The sequence below is a fragment of the Felis catus genome, chromosome D3, assembly GCF_018350175.1.
Source record: "Felis catus isolate Fca126 chromosome D3, F.catus_Fca126_mat1.0, whole genome shotgun sequence".
Lineage (NCBI taxonomy): Eukaryota > Metazoa > Chordata > Mammalia > Carnivora > Felidae > Felis > Felis catus.
This window is the reverse complement of record NC_058379.1, coordinates 75,802,538-75,816,518: the sequence shown is the minus strand read 5'-3', so window position 1 is coordinate 75,816,518 and position 13,981 is coordinate 75,802,538. Positions and strand designations below refer to the sequence as shown.

General features: G+C 43.6%; 1 long non-coding RNA gene across 1 annotated transcript in view; it reads left to right on the top strand.

Moving 5' to 3' along the window:
• LOC111557339 overlaps positions 1-4,268 on the top strand; it is a 243,063-nt gene extending 238,795 nt beyond the window's left edge. The window contains exon 3 of the long non-coding RNA XR_006588440.1: positions 3,966-4,268. This is a non-coding gene — a long non-coding RNA (uncharacterized LOC111557339). The remainder of the gene's footprint in view (positions 1-3,965) is intronic.
• The last annotated feature ends 9,713 nt before the right edge of the window (positions 4,269-13,981 follow it).

Here is a 13,981-nt window from a genome sequence, read left to right as displayed (position 1 = left end):
CTGATTCTCCCCTCCATTCCCGGTGCCTGTCATAGGCTAGGTAGTCAATTCTGTCCATGACTTCACACGCCTCACCCCCCTGCTCCTCCTTTTCTTCATTTCGTAATGTCCCTTGCTACTGACAGCACAAGCCCTGGTGGCCACAGGGATTCCTAAACTTCCCAGAACTGGAGTAGGTTGGAGTGGTGTTCAGAGCCTGCCTGCTGGTTGTGGCGCTGCTTTAATGACCTAGACACATCCTTCCCATCTGCCTCACCCTCCAGGGAGCCGCCACCACTGGGAATGCATGTCCCTCCTTGGCAGAACATGCATCAAGCTAATTCTCCAGCTCCATTTCTGCATCTAACCGGTGGTTCCAGGAACCCAGCCATGCACTTTAATGGGGCCTTGTCATTAGAGGCTTGGCAAATGTTCACACTCTGGGGCTCCCCAAAGCCCATGAGAGCTGGCCAAGGAACTGAGAGGCACCAAGGCCATTTTCAAAAGCAAAGGGCAGCAGGCTCATAGTCGGACATTTTTTAAAACCTGCATTTATTTAGTAAATAATGTATGTTAATGCAACATATGCTATATTATGCAATAATTATGGAAACAATCTGATCCTGTTATCCCAGATTTCACTGGTCCTTCACAGCTGCTCAACAGGAATCCCACAGCCTCCTCCAGCAGGGCATTCTCCTTGGGTCTGTGAAAGGGCTGCAAATGTTGGAGGTCAGCCCCTCCACCCCACAACGCTGTCACTTGCTCAGCTGCCTGTCCTCCTCACCATTCCTTCCTTCTCACGCCAAACCACCCACACGCCGCCATCTTCCAGAGATGCCCTTCACACCTGCAAGATTTCCCTGACCTTATCGGCCTATAGTCATCTCCAGACTTGTCAAACCACCTCATTCCATTGCCATTCTGGCCCTAATTGACATATGAGAGACCATTGCAACTCCTCTGTTTCCCAGGCCAATCTCCAAAGTAGATCACAGAGTCACAGAGGCCCCGCTCTCTGCCCTTTCCCTCCAGGGCACCAGGACAGTGCTAGCCACTGAGTCAGAATTATTCCAACTTCAGTTGACTAAAGTCTACTGTTAGATCATATGTGTGTTTGCTGGGCCTGGGGGCAGGGGTGGGGGTGTGTGATGCAGGGAGAAGGTGATTTACTGCAAAGGGAACTTTCTCAGGTGATGGAAATGTTCCAGTTCTTGACTGAGGTGATGGTCATTTGGATGTATACACTTTTCTACACCCACCAAACTGTACGATTACAATCTGTATTTTATTGCCTGTAAATTATACCTCAAAAAAGTTTATTTGAGAACAACAACAACAAAAACTAATGTCAACATTACAGCACATAGAACCAGGTTTCCTTCATGGTTTGGCAACTTAGAGGCTCTAATCACATCCTCTAGATATCTGTCCTAATAACCAATTATTGTGACATAGCTGGCCCATGATACTTGTTAGAATATGGATTTGTAGATATAGCACATTAGTATCAATTCGAGAGAATGCTTTGGAGGCTGTACTATCAGGGAAATTTTGTCTTCACAACAGATCATGAAGATTCACATAAGTTGAAAGGAGCTCAAAGCCAGTGCCAGGAGCCTGGCTTCATGACTGACAAGGTTTGGGGTCTTGGCAGCATGCTTACCCTCTCCAGTTCTTTCTCTTAGCTATAAAGGGAGTCTTCAAATTGCCTAATCTGTGACATACCTTTTAACTCTACAATTCACTAGCTAAGCTGCACTATTCCTTTGTAATGACAAAGACACTAAACTGCTGGAAATCTGGGTCCTGGGGGCACCCTTCATAACCCTTCCATCCCTTGGAATGGCCATCCCTTCCATGGGCTCACTCCTGCCTCCTGACCTTAGCTGAGCTCTTTTTCCATCTCTTAGCTTCCCCTGCATTCTTTTCTAGTCAAGACTCTTTCCCACCTGCTTCCCTATTATTCCAGCAACTCAGAGATAGGAAGTCCTTTGTAGGTAATGTAGAACCACCAGCTTTTCAAGTGAACTACCTTCTTTACAGCAAGAACTCATGCTTACTGGGCACGTACCAATACTGAGGGCTTTATGGGATTCATATCATTTAGTCCCCACAAATTACTCTGAGGTAAGTTTTATCCTCATTCTCATTTTGCAATTAAAGAAACTGAGCCATAAAAAAGTTAAAACTACAGTATGATTCCAACTATGTGGCATCCTGGAAAAGGCAAAACCATGGACATGATATGAAGACTAATGGTTGCTAGGGGTGGTGAGGAGGAAGGAGGGAAAGAATAGGGGGAGCACAGATGATTTTTAGGACTGTGAAAATACTCTGTATAATATGATAATGATAAATTTCCATAGAATGAGTATCACCCAAGAGTAAATCCTGTGGTAAACTATAGACCTTGGGTGATTATGATGTGTCAAGTTATGCTGTGTCAAAAGGGTCATCAGTTGTGATAAATGTACTGCTCTCATGTGGGATATTGATATGGGGGAGGTTATGCATGTTGGGGGCAGGAGGTATGTGGGAAATCTCTGTACCTTTCTCTCAATTTTGCCGTGAACCTAAAACTTCTGTAAAAATAAAGTCTTTAAGTTTTCAAAAAGTTAAAGGGACTTATCCAAGCTTACTCATGTCCTGTATGGTGCAGCAGGGGTGTGAACTAAGGCACTCAGAACCTGTGTACTTGACCATGATGCTATTCTGCTTCCCTAAAACTCAAGATACTAGAGGAAGTTTGCTAATGCTATGTTGTCCTTTCTTTCTTTCTTTCTTTCTCTCTCTCTCTCTCTTTCTTTCTTTCTTTCTTTTTTTAATGTTTATGTATTCTGAGCAAGGAAGGGGCAGAGAGAGAGGGAGAGAGAAGAGGAGAGAAAGAATACAGAGAAAATCCCAAGCAGGCTCTGCACTGCCAGCACAGAGCCCGATGTGGGACTTGAACCCACAAACCAGGAGATCATGATCTGAGTCGAAATCAAGAGTCAGATGTCCAACAGATTGAGCCACACAGGCACCCCTCCTTTCTTTATTAAGAAGAAATACCCAAGAGTGCACTGTATACACTGTATGTTAGCTAACTTGACAATAAATTATATTTTTTTAAAAGAAGAAATGCAACTTAATATGACAACCAAGAAAGAAACACTTATAATACAAAATTGGTGGTAGGATGACCCCCAACTCTTTTTTGGATGACTTTGCCTGAAGTCTTATGATTGTTAGGAAGTCAACTCTAGAGAACAGTTAATATTGAAATTGGAATTGTTGAAGAGGAAAAGTGAGTGGTGATCAAGGCAGAACCCCCCACACCTCAATGTAATCCCCACAAACATCAGAGCCATAGAAACTTCCTAGGAGATTGACTAGGCAAACTTAAAGACAGATTAGCCTTAATTTGAAACAACTGCAGACAGACATTTCTTAAATTATGTCTTTCTGAGCGTAGTGTTTGGGGAGACATTAATATGCATTCTATCAAGGAGAATTCAAGGTCAAATGAGTTTAAGAAATACTGAGTGAAATCCGAACACATCTACTTACTACAGTGTTTTCCAGAGTTTTTACGTCAAGTGAATTATGAATCTCCAAAATGTAGTTTGCCATGTTTCTATTGACCATGAGAGGTTGATGTTGGTAGCAGTGGTGGTATGTATGCGTCGTGGGGGAGAAGGAGGGAGTAGGTGGTGGTTTTTGCTGAATGTTTGTTAACATCTTGAGGAAAACCACAAAACAAGGTTTGGAGAAAATACTGCCACAGTGGGTTAAAGATAGGCTGAAAACGCAGACAAATTAATATGATGGCCAACTTCCACAATGGCTACCAATGATTCTTACCTCTTGGCATTAACAATTTTCTATAGTTCCTGCCCACATATGTGGACCTGTATAAGCAATAGGATTTTGCAGAAATGATGGAATGTGACCCCTGAAGCTAGGTCATAAAAGATATCTAGCTTCTGCCTTGTTTTCTCAAGGGTCATTGACTCCGGGGAAAGCTGGCTGCCATGTCATGGAGAACTTGAGCAGCCCTATGGGGGACATCCAGGTGGTGAAGAACTGAGGTGCCTCACCCACAGCTGGTACTGACTTGCCACTCATGAGAACGCACCGTTTTGGAAGCAGATCCTCCAGCACCAGTCAAGCCTTCAGATGACTGTAATGCCAGCTGTCATCTGACCTCATGAGAGACTCTAAGCCAGAACCACCCTTCTAAGCCATGTCAGAACTCCTGACCCAAAGTAACTCTGTGAGATAATAAATGTTAATTGTTGTTTTAAGCCATTAAGTTTGAGAGTCTTTTGTTATGCAGCAGAAGAAAACAAATACCGTTAAGCAGGATTTCCATGATGTTGTAATACGATGAGCCTTTGGGAAATACCTCACACCTTTTAGAAAGGAAGAGCAATGACATTCTGGCTGTTATTTCCCTATCAATTATTGGGACAAAATTCTGGAAGACCTAGAATAACCCTTTTCCCAATCATTTAGGCTCTGTCTTGTCACTCAGCAGAACAAAACAAACAACAAAAAACTTTCACTTTGGGATGTTTTCCTCAACTAACTGGAAGACCAGTGGTGACCTATACTAATATATGGCTTCCATAATTTCCTTTTCACCCACTGGTGATATAGGTACACTTCTCCCTTTACCTAATGTAAAAAGTTAGTTAGTATTACTTTAGTTTGGATTTATAATGAGAACAGGATGATGGGACCTGTGATCTGTCTAGGACTAAACCTCTGGCTGCAAGGACTACCAGATCACGTGGACAGAAGCTCTGGTTTTACCTAAGGGTTGGAGAAGGTAACCGTAATGCCCAGAGCATCATGTGGCCCATCTGTCAGCTTTCAGCTCATTTCCTGAGAGTCAATGAAATGACTGTTAAAATCCCACAAAGAAGGAAATCTCGTAATCTCAGCAAGAAATGATATTACATTAGTATTTTAATGTTTGCTTTGCTGCTATAAGTTCTGGCTGTATATTGAGAGAAAATTTGAGTTAACACCTCGAAGAGAAGGATGTATGATATAAAATAAGATATTTAAAGATGCAACACTAAATAATATTAATAACATGATGATGTTTGGTTTGAATTTTCTTGAAAAAAAAAAAGGGATGAATAGATAAGTTTGATCACAAACTGCCAAGATGAATAAGGGAGGCTACATTTCCCTGAGCCTTGGAACAAGGATAATACAATATTGCTTTTACAGAGCCCTTTTCTTGGAAGAAGAGCTCATAAAACTTTATCATACATATATTTGCTCTGCTAATGTAATCATTTAATCTCCCTCCTGCTTTTGTCAAGGCATCTTTACTACCACGCGGCAGGAACCCCAGACTAATTGTGTTTACAGAGAATGTCAAACCATCGTCTGGAAAGGCCTGATTTTCTGAGGGAATTCAACAATGAAAAACACCACATGATTTTTCTCTTTATCAAAAAACATTCTCAGGGTTTAATACAATTGTAACTGGTGTCCCTATGAAGCAATGACCATGTTGTGTTGATTAACCTTATCTGTAGTCTTCTCATTCATTCTCTTGGTCACACAGGCTGCCGTGGGAGAGTAAATACTGCCCCAGACCTTACCTTTTCACCTCTTCCTAATCTTCCTTCAGGGGCACCTAGCAACTGTCCTGTTCTAAGAACCCAGGTAAAAAGGGGAGGGGTGTGAACTCAGACAAAGCAGTCAGTCTTTTGACCAATATCAACCAAAAAGACGGAAGTGGGAAAACTTCATTCTGGGATCTTCCTCAAAGAACTTAAGCTGGCTTTTCAGGGTGCTGGACACAGCCTACCGGGGATGACACAATATCAAGGAAAAGTGTGATGCCCCCCATTTTATTCTTCCATTCTGCCCAGAGAAATGAGAACCAAGCACCCCCGTCTTCAGACAGAGTGCTGGGCTTGCAAAAGGGGAAGAGGCATATGGGCAAGACATCTTGCAGCTGTGGGGCAAGGACATCTGGCATTGTCTGGGCATTCACACACAGAGACCAGCTTTGGGGTGTACACTCCCAATCCCATTTGACTTTCTCACATGAGATGCCTTTCAGTTGGTATTGAGACTTTATCCTTTTAAAAGTTAATGAAAAGAGAGAAGAAATACAATTAGTATCAGTTTAGGGGCCAAGAGAGCATTTCCAAAGCCAATGCTCAAATGTCTCCAGTAATTATTGTCTAGTTCTCTCTCCTGATAGAACTGGTTATAGCTCTCGATCTGATTGGAATTCCATGGCCATGCCTTTCCCCCTCACGTCTTGATGGAATCCCAAAGGGTTCAGTATGTGGTTACTTGAATGGATGGATGAATGGATGGATGGATGAATGAATAAACAATTTTTCACATGCAATATATCATTTCATCCTCTGAACAATCTGTTGAGATATGAAAGTCAGGTATTTCTCTTCTTTTAAACAGATGTGCAAACTGAGGTGCAAAGGGACCTAATGATGTCTCAAGGTTACCTGGAAAACGAGTAACACTGATTGAGAGCTCACAATGCTCTTTCTTCCCTGGAAGGAAAGATGAGAAACAAGGTAAGTGACCAATCTATAAACTATGTCTTTATTGTGTATGATTTTATTAGCAAGTAGTTAGCCCTGCTTCCTTAGCTTGCGTGGCCTCCTCCCCTGCCCTTTCTGTTCCTCCAACACATTCCCAGTGTTCCCAGGCTTTCACAGTCCAACAGAACCAGTTTTTTCCATGGCTACATGAAACCCACCTACATGAAACCCACCAGTGGAAGTTAACCTCTCCCCCCCCCAGCCCAGGAAAACTTCCCTAATGCTGTACATGCTTTTTCATCCTGCCTCATCTTCTCAACTGGATGGTCAGCCCCATTCCTGGGTCCGTTGCAGTACTCATGGCCCCAGCCTTGTCTCTATGGTCGTTCCCACCACCACTCAGAAAAGCCTAGCTGGAGGAGATATTTGTATCAATTATGTCGGATCAAAAACAAGACCACCCCAAAGGTTGCTCCTGTCCCTATGATACATGGAGGGATCAGGAAATCAGGTAATGTGGGAGAATGATTAGAGTGTAGATAATCCACCTTGGGTTTTACTAGTTCTGGACACTGTGTTATTACTTCTTTGGCTGGTTTCTTCCTCCCCCCATCCCTCCAGGCACAGGGTAACTACATAGCAATGGAATTGATTTTTTTTTCATTCATTTAAATGAAAGACTTTCCTTCAAAGTACTTTCTTATTCTAATGACATCCTCATTATTCAAAATGTATTGATATCTCTTCTGGCATATTTTTTCATTGCTGTTGAATATTCTTTTGTATAATTCTTAATGGTGGCAATTTTTCATCACTTAGGGTGTGTTTGGCCCTGGCTATTTGGCCAGATAACAATAACAATGTAAATGTATGGAGTGTTTTAAAGGTTTGGAAAACTATGACATCCTTGATGTTAATAGTCAAAATTAAGATTGCCAACTAAAGGAGGTGGTAAGTATTGTTTGGGTGGAAAATTTGACATGATAACAAAGGAAAGAGACTTCTTGTGCAGTTCCAGGATGGCCCAAAATCAAGTCCTTGCACCTAGTTTTAGACGAGATTTGGGCAATGGTGGTCTCATTGGTCTGCTAAGGTGATTGTTTTGAAGGAATTGATTCAGATGCATTCATTCCAATGTGCTAGTTATTAAAAATCACAGCCATTGTGTTAGGGGCTTTCAACAAACAGTCACAAAGTACCGATGAAGTGTTAGGTACCAGAGTCATAAAAGCAGGTACAGGGCTCCAATGTCTGGATTTGCAATCTAATTGGGGGCAAATGCAGTACTGTAACAGGTGCAGGAATAGAGGTATATGGGGCCAAATGACCCAAAGGAAGGAGCTGTCACATCTTTGGAGGTTAATGGGGCAGAAGGGTATCAGGAAAAACTTCACAGAATTAGCACCAACCCTCACAACCACCCCCAAGGTTAAATATCAGTATCCCCATTGTGCAGATCAGAGAAGTTACAAGGCTAGACAAGTTCACACAGCTATGAAGAGTGAGAAAGAGTGAGAATACCAAAGATATTTTCCCTCTGCTTGGTTCATTGGACCTAATTGCACTCAGGTACTAAATCCCAGGGTTTGGGGGAGCTGCAGGCTTCAGTGTAGACATGGCCAAGTCCAAGAAGCACACCACACACAACCATTCACAAAAGATGGCATAGAAATAGCATCAAGAAACCCTGGTCACAAAGATATGACTCTCTTAATGGGGTGGACCCCCTGAAGAGCATGTGCTTTGCCAAGAAGCACAACAAGAAGGGCCTGAAGAAGATGCAGGCCAACACCAAGGCCTTCAGTGCACAAGGCTATCAAGGCCCTCATCAAGCTGAAGGAGGTCAAGCCCAAGATCTCAAAGGGTGGCAGCCACAAGCTCAGTCAACTTGCCTACATCACTCGAGGCTCTGTCTGGCAATGTGAGGATGGAAGTACAGGTGTGACTCCTGGGGCTGGTATCCTCCTGTGCTATTTGTACAAATAAACCTGTGGCAGGATCTGTCAAACAAAACAAAACAAAACAAAACAAGGGTTTGGATCTGGTTCTCCCTGAAACCCAACACAATGCTCTTCCCCCCAAGAATGCTGCCTTCCTCTTCTTGAATGATCAGCTTTGTTTTGTTTTAACTCTATAGGAATGCTTTAACTGAAACAACGCACCTAGGACAGTCCCTGGCCCAGCAACCAGAGGGAACTTGGCAGGGACTCTGCGTGTTAGTCCCTGTGAGGCCTTGGGAGATCACTTCACCTTTTAGGTTCCTGTTTCCTCACCTAGAAGAAAGGGTGTGGTATAGGGACTAAACTCAGGTGAGGGGTCACAACCTGAGTGCGTCTGGATGTACCATAAGTAAGCATAGGGTAGGGATTTTGGCCTCTGGAAGTGCAATGAACAGGTGCTTCTCAGTTGTTCCCATGGAGGAATGGGGCCAGAGCTTCCAGTTTTCCAAGAAAATCTCTCAAACTTTATTTTTATTTGAAATCTCCTCATTTTTAAGTATCAACAACAAATTCAACTTAAAACAAACAAAGAAACAAAAACACCATGCAGGTCAAACAAAGTTGTGTCCATCACGGGGACCCATCTGGCCACCAGTGTGCAACATCTGGATTCCATGACATTTGAAGCGTCTTCTAGCTCTAGAATTTGGCAATTAAGTGGAAGTTGCGTGTTTCTTCCTTGTAAAGTGGCAGATACAATAGGAAGAATAAAACCTAGGTGTCTTCTGTCTTTGAGATAATGCTGGTGAAGGCTGAGCCTTATCACAGGTGACAGACATCCTCTAGCTGATGGATTTTTCTCTATCTTTGCAAAAAGCCTGTAGCCAAGCTCCTCCTTTCATGTTTAACACGGCCACCCCACCTCAGGCTCCCATCGGGCTGAAGGCGACCATGTCAGCTGATGACCTTTGTCATCCCCCAGTGCCTTCAGGTATGTAAATGGGGAGATTTACCTTCCAAACTGGGCAGATAAGATATACTGTCACAAAGCAGATATGTGCAGTAAAGTCTCAGTTATAGAGGAAGGTGATGTTCTGGAAATATTTTGTAAAAAAAAAAAAAAAATGTAAGTATGAGAAGGGTCATCAGATAATATCAGCTTTTACAGATTGGGGCTGCTCAGAAAGGAGTCTATAAAACACTCTTTACAGAGACTCAAAGGAGTATTGATTTTTTAGGAGCAGAAGGGGTCAAAATTACATCCCTTGCACAACGGCTGCCTCTGCTCCTCCATCCGGACCTTTTAAACAAAGAACAAAGTCAGGAAAAGGCAGAGGGATAGAGCTAGAAAGAGGGACAAAGAGGAAGGCATTGTCTGGTCCCTAAAAACCTTCCCCAGGCCACAGCACTGAGGCAGGGTGAGTCTCTTCAGGAAAACCGGAGCCTGGTTTCATGATGTGACTGCTGCAGTTGACAGCCACCTCTGGGGACAACGCTTTGTGTCTGTAGAAAGACAGTGGGAAAGGTCACAGCAGGGCAGGCAGTGGTCTGATGAGACTGGCAGCCAAAGATTTCTCAGGTTGGTTCACCTGCTCCTGCAAGTACACAAAATACCCAGAAGTCACCAGACATGTTCATCCTCTGGCAGCATCATGATGAAATTGGCATTGTAGGATCCTGATGGCCTTTATGACTGGAATATGTATGGCTTTTGATCCAGAAGGATAGGCACATAGAAGGGAGAAAAGGGTCGTTCTGTCGTGCCATTGCAAATGGTGATCCAGCACCAGTGTTCACAGTGTTGGCCTGTGAGAGGCCCCTGGCCTGAGGGGCAGGAGAAGACTTCTTTAGGAAGGAAGCAGGATTTATAAATCAGAAGAAGACCTTTTTTCCTCGGGGTCGCAGCCAGGAAGATATTAGCATGAGTGGTTAAACAAAGAAGACTGGGGTTAGCAACAAAACTGGAGAAGCATGATACCTTAATTCTTGCTACTCACTGGAAGTGAGGAGATTCTATTCTTAGCGCTTTCTCCCTTCCAGGTCTGACCAGTTGATAACGAGACCCAATCTGCCTAGAAAAGGATCAAAATATTAGCCTCTTCACCAAAAGTGTAAGGCTGGTTGGGAGAGCCCTGAAGGGCTTCCTTCCTGCCTCCCAAATTGGAAGTGACATTCCCAGAACTGGGTCAAGATCCTGGGAAAGTGGAAGAGGAAACATGCTGTAGTTGTGGGTTTAGGGAAGCCAAGAAAAATGGGTTGCATTTCACTGGGGTGATCTTGCTCCTGGAAGATGTGGCTGGACAGATATCAGGCTCCAACTGACCCCATCAACAAGTTCTGAAGAGGTAGAGATGAGACCAAAAGAGTTCCCTCTAATACTGCTCCACAACATGAAAACTTGAGGGAGAAGAAGATAAATGTTTCCCCACCCTTCACATGCATGCTATGGAGCAGAGCTGGGCCCCTGCACAGGTCAGGGCCAACTCAAAAGGCACTGAGCTATAAAGTTAGATACCAGCTGAAAACAAAGCAGGTTCAGTAGGCCAGTCACTCATGCTGCCTACTGACAAGTGAAGTTAACCAACATGACCCTGACAAGCAAAGGGAGCCATGAGAATTTAGGTCTCAGGTGCTAGAAAAGAAACCCAGGAGAGGAAAGATACAAAAGACAAGCGGAAGGGATGGCTGCAGTGGCGCAAAAACCTTCAGCCCTAGCAGAGGTTTCTTTTGAAAGCTCACAGTTTGACCCTTACAAGTGTCTTGGTGGTTCTTTTTCCAAAGACTGAGTCTCCAAGCTGCATATCTGGACATGGACCAGGGTGTAGATATGAGGGAGCCCAGAAGTGAAAGACCAGCCTGCGGTGGCCAATGACCAGGGAAGCTGTAAGCATAGAAAGACACGAGCAACAAGGAAGGAGGTAGGAAGATGCATGGGGATCACAGACTGTGGGAAGAATGGGTTGGGACCAGGTGAGAAACCTCTAGAACTGAGAATAGTGAGCTTCATGTGGTGGCTCTAAGGGAAAAATTCTCACCTGGATAACAACTTCCCACACACTGAGCTTCTAAGAATTTCCAGCTAAGAAATAGACTGGACATCAGGGTGAGGTCTTCGGGGCTTGAAGTAGACAAGATCTGACCAAGATGGCAGCCTGGAAGTGCCGAGTACCAAGGAAATGCTCTGGCTCAGGTGGCCTGGAGGCAGATGAGACCTCACATTAAGGAGCCAGTGGCCCTCCATTCCCATTGTCTAATTTTGTGAGTGTGCAGATTCACCTCAGTCTGAACATTAAGGAACACTGGGGAATGTCCATGATGACAGATCATTTCAGGGATGGATAAGATTCAGGGGGAAGCTGGGACTTTTCTTGGGGGAGGTAAGAAGCTTCTATACGACAGCAAGTTCACTTCACTCATGTTTCTCAATGTTGTACAATCTCAATCAGTCAAATCTCCTTGCTAAGACCCTGTCTCTCTGTGTACTCTTCCCACCCCTCCCCTAACAACCCTTCAAGGCCCAAGCCTAAACCTGAACTAAAGTATTTATAAAAAAGCAATAAGCAAAGTTCAACACTTAAGGTTACATTTACACTTCCATTACCAACCAACAACAGTCTTTCATTGATTAAGTTCTCCTTGTTTGGCCACCAGTCATTGATGGCAGTCACTGAAAGACTGAGGGCCCCTTGTCCATGGAGTGACTCCAGGTTGCTCAGATCTTACACTGGTGCCCACACTCAGGTCAGCGTTTTCTGAACAACTCTACTCTTAGGAAAGCTCAGCGCTTACTTCAGGTAGTAAATGATTACCACAAGAACACCACAGACAGGACCCTAAGAAAACATTTCACCAATGGCCCTGCTGGCTTACAGGGATTAGTCTAATCTTTCCCACCAGCAATTCTGTCTCCTCTGTCTGGGGCTCCTCAGTCAGCCCATGTTCCTGAGCAAACATTGGCCACAGGAAGGAAGGAAGTGTATAGGGACTCAGTTGGGTTTGGAAATTGAACATGGTGAAGACATGTTTATTCTGCAAAGACATGTTTATTCCATTCTTTGTAAAAAAAAAAAAAGGGGGGGGGGAATGGGAAATGGGGCTTTACCCTTTTTTGAAACCCAAAACCTCACCTGGGTTTATCCACTCAACAACGGAGTGAGACCCTACAGAAGAAGAGGACTTCCTAATGTCATGCAGCTGGGACAAGTGTCCAGGTCGGATTCCTCAGTCAGCTCTTCAGGTCTATTTTCACCATACCACATGCTCTTGCAAAAGAGAAGCTGGCAACAGAGTGTGCCAACCCCTTTGAAAGTAACAGTGCCTAAAACCAACGCCTTACATAGCTCAGCAAAGAAAAGCCTAGGAGGAGAGGCAAACGTTACCCTGGATCTGAGGATACTGAATACTTTCTAAAAAGTACATAGGTTCATGGGTTTCTCCCTCAGCTTTGAATGACCCAGTGGTCCATTTTATAAACAAAGGTTCAGAGAAGTTAAAAGACTTGCCCAAGGTCACCAGGATAATTATCTGACTGAAGTTGAGTACCCCCAGGTCACCGCTCTCTGCTACACAGTTTTCCCACAACTCATTAATTCACTTAATAGCATGAACTTCTGCTTCTTGCCACCTTTAAAAAAGATTTATGTAGGATTTTTTTTTTTAAAAATGATCCCCAGTAATCACTTCTAGATTATCCTTCCAATATATTCTCACATCTGGGGCACAATCTGTGTACAAGACTATGCACTGTAGCATTTTTTAATGATTGGAAACAACCTAACTCTCCATCAATAGGGAATCTTCTTATAAATTATCTGGTGGAGTACTATGCAGTTATTAAAAAGAAGCTTAGGAAAAAGAAGTTATTAAAAATGAAGCAGCTCTAGTGAAGGTTGTGTGCTCTTACAAAATGGTTGTGAGATACAATGTTAAGTGGAAAAGTAAGATATAAGACCGTGTGTGAGGCATGCTGTCTTTTTGCGAAGTGTGTGTGTGTGTGTGTGTGTGTATCTTCGCCTATACAGAATAATTCTGGAAGAATGGTTAGGAAATTGGAAATAGTGGTTGCCTTCTGGGGGCTGATGTCTAACACACACAGTAGGTGCTCAATGAATACCTGTCATTGGAGGCTCCACTCTGGCCAAGAGTTGCTTATGACCAAGCATGAAATAAAAGTTTATGTATCCAATTATTCTTAATCCCCAAAGTTGACACCGGGGCCCAGGCCAGAATTCCCAGTCTTTATGGAGGGAAAGTCCATCCACAGCAAACATCTTTGCAGCCTGATGTAGCCAGGTGGGTTACGGCAAGCCACGGGAAGAGCAGCCTCGGCTCTTACTTCAAAATGTCAGGAGAAGAAACTCACCAGCCACTTAGCTTCCCACAGGAGTACTTTAAAATGTTTCCTAGACACCATCTACCAGGAAGTAATATTCTTCTCAATAAAAAATAAATGTAAAAGTGGCCCAGACAAAAACCTCAGTAAAAACTCAGACTCCTTCCTCAAAATCACAGGAGAGAGCCAAAATCTAAAATGCCTTC